Consider the following 10,621-nt stretch of genomic DNA (forward strand, 5'->3'; position numbering starts at 1 on the left):
TTATTTTCTGTAGTGATGGGGTTTCACCATGCTTCCCAGGCTTGTCTCGAACTCCTGGGCTCAAGCTATTTGCCCGCCTCGGCCTCCTGAAGTGCTGGGATTATGGGCATGAGGCACTGTGCCCAGCCTGGTTTATTTTCTTTTAAAATATGTGTGTTTTTGCGATGTTTCTAGAATATGCTCTCAGCCCTTCTGCTTTCCATCTCTTACAGGATGCTTCTACCTGCTCTCTTAGGTGGAACATTACATAAATCATCCCCTTACCCCACTCTGGGGCTAGGCCGCTCCTGGTCTGCCAAGAGGTTCCCATGCTGATTGCCAAGGGGCCATCTTATTTTTAGATGCAATCTTATCTCCAATCCCTATGGAAGGTTTAAGTAGTAATTTACTCAAAGATTTAGGAAAGAAGTCCAGAACCAAGCTTCACTGGGGATGGGAGTTGGGGTGGATGCGGTTTAAGGTAAATGTCCTCAGCCCCTACCCAGCCACTTTGCTGTCAGTCACCAATCACAAACCAAATCCCCACCAAGGGGTTTTCTGAACTCTTACAGTCTCACAGGCTTTGATGTTGGCCCTCAATGGCCTGTGAGGGGCCAAACTCCGGTCATATGGATGAAGAGAAGAATAAATGATTCCATTTGTTATTGCTTGTCTTACATTTGGGGATGTTGCTAGTTTCCTCTGACCTAGAGTGTCTAAAGCACATTTAATCACCTTAAGGAGTAATTTTCTTTTCTCTTTCTTTTTCTTTTCCTTTTTATCTCTTCGAGATAGGGTCTCACTCTGTTGCCCAGGCTGGAGTGCAGTGGTGTGATCATGGCTCATTGTAGCCTCCACCTCCTGGGCTCAAGTGATCCTCCCACCTCAGCCTCCCAAGTAGTTGGAACCATAGGCAGGTGCCACCACATCTGGCCAATTTTTTTCTTTTTTGTAAACATGGGGTCTCACTATGTTGCCCAGGCTGGTTTCAAACTCCTGGGCACAAGCAATCCTCCTGTCTCAGCCTCCCAAAATGCTGGGATTACAGGCGTGACCCACAACGCCTGGCCAAGAGTGATTTTCACACCCTGTCTGGTCACCTTAGGAAATCTGTATTTCTCCTAGTAACTGCACTGCGACTGTCTTGACAACTAATGATCCAGTCTCATTCTGTCAGAAAAAGAAATGCCTCTTCCTGACATTAAGAGGAATGGGAAACCTGGGCCGCACCTCCCTAATTCCTGGAGTGTGTATGTGAGGGGGCATCAGTGTCTGTGAGAGTTAGGGAATGGGGAGAAGATGGGAGGAAGAAGGAAGCCTGTGGAGTGCATGGAATTGAAGATACAGAAAGAGGAATATTTTGAAGATTTATTTATGAACCCTAAACTGTTTTTTTGTTTGTTTTGGTGTGTGTGTGTGTGTGTGTGTGAGTGTGTGTGTGTGTGTGTTTTAAGACAGAGACTTGCTTTGTCGTCCAGGCTGGAGTGCGGTGGGGAGGTCTCAGCTCATGGCAACCTCCATCTCCTGGGTTCAAGCGATTCTTCTGCCTCAGCCTCCTGAGTAGCTGGGACTACAGGTGTGTGCCACCATGCCCAGCTAATTTTCTTTTTTATTTTTAGTAGAGACAGAGTTTCGCCACATTGGCCAGGCTGATCTCAAACTCCTGACCTCAGACAATCCTCCCGCCTTGGCCTCCCAAAGTGCTGGGATTATAGGCATAAGCCACCATGCCTGGCCCCTAAACTGTTTTTAATTCTGATCATTAATGTAGTTATAAACAAGCTTGGCAAGAAAAATACTTAGTGTAATTTATCATCTCGAGAGATAAAAGTACAAAACTTTAATGCTCCTTAAAAACATAAGCTCTAATTCTGAATATGCCATTAACTAACTTTATGACCTTGGACAAGTCACATCACTTTGCACTTTACAATTATGTTTGTTTGTTTTATCATCTACAAAATGATATAATATTTATATTTTATTTATCACTTTATCCCCTTTACAGGGATACTATGAAGGTCAAATCAGATTACATTAAAATAGTGATAATTACTTACATTTGCATAGTACTTTATCATCCACAAAACATTTCTGCATATATTATTTCATTTGCATGAAAGAGCTTTGAAAAGTTATACTGTAATAAAAGGACAATACCTCTGTTTGAATACCAGCTTCATCTTCTCTTCTTCAAATTGCTAACCAGTAAAATGAGGCCAGTAGTAGTATCTGCCTCATAGGTTGTTAAGAGGATTACATAATATGCTTCATAGGAAGCTGTGGACTCAGTGCCTGCATAAATAAATATTCAGACCGGGCACAGTAACTCACACCTGCAATCCCAGCACTTGCAGAGGCCGAAGTGGGAGGATTGCTTGAGACCAGCCTGGGCAATAGAGTGAGGCCTTGTTTCTACAAAAATATTTTAAAAATTAGCCACGCATGGTGACACATGCCTGTAGTCCCAGCTACTCAGGAGGCTGAGATGGGAAGGATTGCTCGAGCCCAGGAGGTCAAGACTGCAGTGAGCAGTGACTGCACTACTACACTCCAGCATGAATGAGAGAGTGAGACCCTGTCTCAAAAAAAAAAAAAAAGGAAGAAAGAAATATTCAACAGAATCCACTTTCCACTTTGTTCAGGTTTACCTGCAAATATCACCTCCTAAAGGCCTTTCAGGCCTCTCTATCTAAAACTGTGTGCCCTCCTTCTGCCATCACTTTCCAGTTCCTTGCCCTGGTTTATTTTTCTGAGTAACACTTAGCACTACTTTATATCATATTGATTTATTTGCTTAAAATCTCTATGAAGTCAGAGATTTTGTCTGTCCTGTTTACCTCTCTATTCAGAAGAGTAGATAATAAATATTTATTGATTGAAAGAAGTTAGCTGTCATAATTGCTATTGTTATTATTACCTAATGTCCCTTCCTCACTTTGCCTTCGACTGTCTTATATCATCGAGGGCACTAGAAATATTCTCTCTGGCCGGTGCAGTGGCTCACGCCTGTAATCCCAGCACTTTGGGAGGCTGAGGCGGGTGGATCGCTTGAGCCCAGGGGTTTGAGATCAGCCTGGGCAACATGGCGAAACCCCATCTGTACCAAAAATATAAAAATTAGCCAGGCTCATAACCTGGTCTCAAAATAAACAGAACAAATAAAGTGTTTAAAGAAATATTCCATCTGAGTTTTCAAGAACTACTTAAATCAAGCAATAACCAGGTTGTTGCAGTCTTCCTGGAAATTTTTATTTTCTAGTATGGAGGACCACCAGCAGATGGCAATCAAGGAATACAAAATCTGAATTTATTCTATTCAGGAAGATTTTGGTAAACAGATTTTAAGAATCATAAAATGAGCTGGGCACAGTGACTCACCCTAAAGTAATCCCAGCACTCTGGAAGGCTAATGCAGGGGGATTGCTTGAGGCCACGAGTTCGAGACCAGCCTGGGCAATATAGCAAGACCTCATCTCTATAACAACAGTAATTTTTTTTTTTTGTTTTTTTTGTTTTTTTTGTTTTTTTTGAGACGGAGTCTCACTCTGTCGCCCAGGCTAGAGTGCAGTGGCCGGATCTCAGCTCACTGCAAGCTCCACCTCCCGGGTTTTTACGCCATTCTCCTGCCTCAGCCTCCTGAGTAGCTGGGACTACAGGCGCCCACCACCTCGCCCGGCTAGTTTTTTGTATTTTTTAGTAGAGACGGGGTTTCACCGTGTTAGCCAGGATGGTCTCGATCTCCTGACCTTGTGACCCGCCCGTCTGGGCCTCCCAAAGTGCTGGGATTACAGGCTTGAGCCACCGCGCCCGGCTTTTTTTTGTTTTTTTTGAGACGGAGTCTCCCTCTGTCGCCCAGGCTGGAGTGCAGTGGCGCGACCTCGGCTCACTGCAACCTCTGCCTCCCGGGTTCACGCCATTCTCCTGCCTCAGCCTCCAGAGTAGCTGGGACTGCAGGCCCCGGCCACCATGCCGGCTTTTTGTATATTTAGTAGAGACGGAGTTTCACCGTGTTAGCCAGGATGGTCACGATCTCCTGACCTACTGATCCGCCCGCCTCGGCCTTCGAAAGGGCTGGGATTACAGGCGTGAACCACTACACCTGGCCAACAAAATTTTTTTTTGCGGGAGTGCAGAATCTCACTCTGTGGCCCAGGCTGAGTACAGTGGCGCAATCTTAGCTCACTACAACCTCCACCTCCCAAGTAGCTGGGATTACAGACGCCACTCACCATCACACCCAGTTAGGTTTTTTGTTTTTTGTATTTTTAGTGGAGACGGAGTTCCGCCATGTTTGCCAGGCTGGTCTTGAGCTCCTGACCTCAGGTGATCTGCCCGCCTCAGCCTCCCAAAGTGCTGAGATTACAGGCATGAGCCACCACACTCTGCCTCAATTTTTTTTTTTTTTTTTAAGAATCATAAGACCGGCCGGGCGCGGTGGTTCATGCCTGTAATCCCAGCACTTTGGGAGGCTGAGGCGGGCAGATCACGAGGTCAGCAGATCGAGACCATCCTGGCTAACACGGTGAAACCCCCTTTCTACTAAAAATACAAAAAAAAAAAAAAAAATTGGCAGAGCGTTGTGGCGGGCGCCTGTAGTCCCAGCTACTCGGGAGGCTGAGGCAGGAGAATGGCGTAAACCCGGGAGGCGGAGTTTGCAGTGAGCCAAGATGGAGCCACTGCACTCCAGCCTGGGCGACAGAGCGAGACTCCGTCTCAAAAAAAAAAAAAAAAAAAAATCATAAGATGATAAATTTAAGGTAAGCAGACCACTGTATTCTACCTTTTGAATATCGATTCTTCTGAGAGCCACAATTTCTCATGCCCCAAACACATCTTCTACCAGTGACTGGAATTAATGTCTAACCTCAAAAAACTCACCAAGAGAAAATATAAGATCCTTTAGGTAATCTAACGGAAACTTAGGCCTGGTGTGGTGGCTCACACCTGTAATTCCAGCACTTTGGGAAGCCAAGGTGGGAGGATTCCTTGAGCCCAGAAGTTCAAGAACAGCCTGGGCAATGCAGTGAGACCCCATCTGTAATTTTAAAAAATTAAAATAACAAAAACAAAGACAAATGGAAACTTTAGTTATTCTATGTAAAAATGAATTAGTAGAATTTGTTTTTATTTAGGCATTCTGTGTCCTGCTTACGTCCTGAGCCAAGGTACATTTTCTTTGGTATGTAAAAAAAATGAACATTTGTGTAAATGCTTTTCCAAAGGTAGAAAACTTATAGTTCTGGCAGAATAGAGCTGCAAAATTATCAGAGGGAAGGGATTTACTCATAACATTCCAGTAGATGTACATGGGGGTGAGGAAAGGGATTTCACACCAATTTTACAACTTTACGAAAAACGAATTTTACAACTGGTTTTACAAAAAAAGAAATTTATTCTTTTCTTTTCTTTCTTTTTTTTTTTTTTTTGAGACGGAGTTTCACTTTTGTTGCCCAGACTGGAGTGCAATGGTACGATATTGGCTCACCACAACCTCTGCCTCCTGGGTTCAAGCAATTCTCCTGCCTCAACTTCCCAAGTAGCTGGGATTACAGGCATATGCCACCATGCCAGACTAATTTTGTATTTTTAGTAGAGATGGGGTTTCTCCATGTTGGTCAGGCTGGTCTCGAACTCCTGACCTCAGGTGATCCGCCCGCCTCGGCTTCCCAAAGTGCTGGGATTACAGGTGTGAGCCACTGCGCCTGGCCCTTTTCTCTTTTTTTGCACGTTGCTTCTGCAGACATGTTAGTGAGTAAGTGTTCAATCAAATCAAACATTCTCAATAGGGTAATGGAAGATTTTGTCCTTGTTGACAAATACTGGTATCTATGCTTTCCATTTGCTCAAATTGCTCTGAGTTTCCAGGGAAGTTGCAGTGCGGTCAAGCCTACAGAATGCTAATATTGCATTTTTTTCTGTTAGGTTGAAACAAAGAGCATTTCAGTTTATAGTTTACAGCTCAAATATATTTGATGGCATAACAAAACCCCTTGAAATATGGCTGGTGGTTCACTGTAGAAGATGATTAACCTGTTTTGTTTCATTTTGTTTTGTTTGACAATACCTTTACCAGAAAAAAAGCCTCATAAAACACTTTAAAAAACAAACATTGTACCTGGAGAGCTTGGAGAATGTCCAGTATTTAAGAGAAGTTATGAACAATAAATAATATTTTTGGACTTCTGCTATGTATTAGGCAATATTAAGACAGATAAATTATTTAGCCCATTTTTATAGATTAGGCAATTAAGGATCAGTGAGATTCATAGTTTGCCAAGGTTACATGAGCTGAGATTGGAACGAGGCCTATTTGGGTAAAGGTAAGCACTTCCCTGCACTATAATTAATTGTTGATCTTATTCTAACAAATGATGTTAAACACTTGGAACCTCCTAGTTAATGCAGAAATTTAACCAAATCACCTGGGAAGCTGTTAAAAATTTAGAGTCCCAGACCATATCCCTAGAGATACTAATTCAGAAAATCTGGTGTGGGGCCCAGGAATGTGAGGTGTGTTTTTGTTTATTTGTTTATTTTTACTTATTTTTTTTTTTGAGACAAGAGTCTCACTTTGTTGCCCAGGCTGGAATGCAGTGGGGCAATCTTGGCTCACCGCAACCTCCGTCTTCCGGGTTTAAGCGATTCTCCTTCCTCAGCCTCCTGAGTAACTGGGATTGTAGGCATGCACCACCACACCCAGCTAACTTTTATATTTTTAGTAGAGACCGGGTTTCACTATATGTTGGTCGGTTTGGTCTCGAACTCCTGACCTCAAGCGATCTGCCCGTGTCGGCCCCCCAAAGTGCTGGGATTACAGGCGTGAGCCACCGCGCCTGGCCAGGAATCTGAGTTTTTAACAAGCTCTCCAATGATTGTGCTGCAGGCGCTCTTCTGACCTCAAACACTTTTGAGAAAGCACAGGCCCAAACCTGTGGACCTTGAAGAACAAAGAATTATTTGAGAACCTGATGAAAGCTCTAGACCTTTTTCTAGATAAATGAATATTTTTTACATACAACTTAAGGGGGTTCACAGACACTCTGGACCTATGGATGCTTGGTCTCTTTCCTGTCCCAGTTAAAACTGGCCTGATAAGGAACCTCTTCCACCTCTCCACCGAGAGAGGTCACTCTTCAGCCTCAAACAGGCTCCCTGTTTTTTCTTTTTTCTTCTTACTACAAAGGGAAGAGTTTTCCAGGAAAACGAAATGACTGTTGTTTGAAAAGGAGCTTCATCTTATAAATAGAGCAGCCTCTGCTGCTGTGCTTCCAAAAGTTAAGCTGAAACAGGATAATAGTGTTATCTGCAATCAGGATGAAGGCCGATCTGGATAAAGGTGTTGTGATTAAAACCAACAGCAGGGACCAAAGATTAATAAGAGCACAACCAGAAGAAAGAATCATTAAATTTATTTTCTCAAGAAGCCCTTTCTCTAATGTCTTTTCAGACTCTAGGTTTTCTCTTAGGTATTTAATTTTATTTTATTTTATTTTATTTATTTGAGACAGAGTCTCCTCTGTCACCCAGGCTGGAGTGCAGTGGCACAATCTTGGCTCACTGTAACCTCTACCTCTCGGGTTCAAGTGATTCTCCTGCCTCAGCCTCCTGAGTAGCTGGTACTACAGGCTCATGCCACCAACCCCAGCTAATTTTTTTTATTTTTTATTTTTGTAGAGATGGGGTCTCACTATGTTGCCCAGGCTGGTTTTAAACTCCTGGGCTCAGGCTCTCCTCCCACTTCGGCCTCCCAAAGTGCTGGAATTACAGATGTGAGCCACTGCACCTGGCCAGGTTTCCATTTTTAAACTACTCTTTGCATCTTTAAATAACTCAAGACTGATGCAGCCCATCTTTTGAAACATAACTAATATTGGTAGAGTCCTCAAAAGTTTACTTGTAATATGTTCTGGATTCTGTAACACTGGAAAGATGTAAGGAGAACATATTGGTCTCTTTGTAAACCAGGGGCTCCAGACACAGGCCCAGAGAAGTTGATAGATAGAAGTTAAGGAAGGAATGTCATATCTGCAAGCACCCTGGTATTGTTCATAAGTTTCGTGTGTTTATGTACTTTTGGGGGGAGAGATTAAATGGCTTCCATCAAATTCTTAAGGGAATTTTCAATTAAAAATTTTAAAAGTAATCACATATAGAAGAGTCTTATCTCACAAGGGCTAGACAAGCAAACATGCAGCAAAGCCTGTGGCACAGCCACGGTGACCACTGACTTAAAGTGGCCTATGCACCACTGTCAAAACACCTGTCACGATTTTGATTTATATTTGGGACATTCTGCCAGAAGGACCACTTGTTCAGAAACATATCCTCCCTGGCTGGGTGCAGTGGTTCACGACTGTAATCCCAGCACTTTGGGAGGCAGAGGCAGGAGGATTGCTTGAACTCAGGAATTGAGACCAGCCTGCACAATATAGTGAAACCTTGTCTCTACTAAAAAAACAAAAAACAACAACAAAAAAAGTCTTCCCTGATGTAAGAACAGAAGCATGTTTTTTAGAGCCAGAAAGACCTGTTGAGTGACAAGGACAGATGATACAAATTATCCTGGACTCCTAATGCGATTTTAAATCAGGAATGATAATTCCTAGGTCATCAGATTGCTGGGAGGCATCAGTGAAATGCCACATGTAAAGCTCCTGGCACAGTGACTGGCATAGGTGGGCACTCAGAAGTGTTATTGTCCCTCTTCCTCACCACCACACTAAGATTCCCCACCATGGGAATGCTGAGAACAAGTGATCCGCTGCAAGGATGGGACTGCACCTGGTCAGACAGACCCGAAATCTGGTCTAGGAAACCTGAAGGTAAACAGAGTTGTTTGGAAATTCCTATTTTCAGGTCTCTCACAGGAAGTCACAAGTGATGAAAATACATCATTCTTGTCCTTGGAGTTGTTGGACCCTAATAGGGCAGATGGTACAAACAGTAAGCCAGCAGCGGCCACAGGGCACAGGACACTCACAACACATTAATAAGCACAAATACTCTATGCGCTTGATTGATAACGGGTTGTGATAGACAGGACAAAACCACATGGAGTTGACTTAGGAAGTATTCGTGAAGGAAATGATTATTGAGCGATATTTTTAAGGTGGAGGAAGAGATACGATTTAGGAGAAAGAAAGAGAGGGGAGAAAGCTGAAAAGGTAGGAGAGAGTGCCATCGGGGCAGGCTTAGGAGCAGATTTGCAGGGCAGCAGGGAAGCCATGCTTGAGGGCCTGTGAAAAGATGACAGCAGTTAGGTGCGGGGGAAGGGAGGCAGCTAATTGGTAGAGACCCTTGAAGCCCGTGATTAGGAGTTTTAATTTAATTCAAGAGGCAATTGGAGCTATTGTAGGCGGCTAAGAAGGGGAGTGATATGATCAAAATGATGCTTGAGGACAATGGTTCTTGCTGTTCTGGCTGCTGTGAGCAGGGTGGATTAGATGAAGGAGATCCTCAGGCTGGGGGGCTGATCTGAGGCTGTTTCACAAACCAGGTGTGAGGGACTTGGCCTAGAACAGGATTCTGGGGATGGGATGGAAGGAGCAGAGCTTGAATATGTTATGTAGGATAAACATTCATTCATTCTTTTTTAGAACCGGGCACTGGGTTGGACACTGGATACCGTGGGGCACAGAGGCTAAGATCAGGGGAGACAATTAAGCTTTGTTAATAATGTAGGATTGAAGTTCTGTGACCACTAAATCAGAGAAATGTGGGAGCACATAGCAGGAGCAGCACCTCACTGAGTCATGGGAGGGACACGGGGGTCAGGGAAGTCTTCCTTGAGAAAGTGGTGTTTAAACTGGGCACTTAAAAAAGAATCAGGGGCGAGGGTAGTAGCTCACTCCTGTAATCCCAGCACTTGGGGAGGTCGAGGTGGGTAGATCATTTGAGGTCAGGAGTTTGAGACCAAACATAGTGAAACCCCGCCTCTACTAAAAATACAAAATTAGCTGCGCATAGTGGCAGGCACCTGTAGTCCCAGCCACTTGGTAGGCTGAGGCAGGAGAATCACTTGAACTCGGGAGGTGGAAGTTGCAGTGAGCTGAGATTGCATCACTGCACTCCAGCCTGTGCAACAGAGAGAGACTCTGTCTCAAAAAAAAAAAAAAAAATCAGAATCAGGCCGGGCTCGGTGGTTGACGCCTGTAATCCCAGCATTTTGGGAGGCTGAGGTGGGTGGATCGTTTGAGATCAGGAGTTCAAGATCAGCTTGGCCAACATGGTGAAACCCCATCTCTACTAAAAATACAAAATTAGCTGGGGCATCATGGCGGACGCCTGCAATCCCAGCTACTCAGGAGGCTGAGGCAGGAGAATCACTTGAACCCGGGAGGTGGAGGTTGCAGTGAGCCGAGATTGTGCCACTGCGCTCCAGCCTGGACAACGGAGTGAGACACCATCTCAACAAACAAACAAACAAAAAAATCAGATGTTAACTGAGTAATAAGTCATTGGGGAAATGTTACAGGCAGGGAGCCTCAAGATAAAAAGGCAGGGGTAGCCACAAGGGAAGGGAAGAATGGCTCCAGGAGAGGCTCAAGGGGGAAAGCAAAGGGGAGCAGAGCGAGAAGGGCCTTTATTTTGCAATATGGACTGTGGACTTTATCCTAAGGGCAGTGAGGGGCCGTAAAAG

This window comes from Trachypithecus francoisi, unplaced genomic scaffold, assembly GCF_009764315.1.
Source record: "Trachypithecus francoisi isolate TF-2019V2 unplaced genomic scaffold, Tfra_2.0 Lachesis_group15, whole genome shotgun sequence".
In the NCBI taxonomy this organism is placed as follows: Eukaryota; Metazoa; Chordata; class Mammalia; order Primates; family Cercopithecidae; genus Trachypithecus; species Trachypithecus francoisi.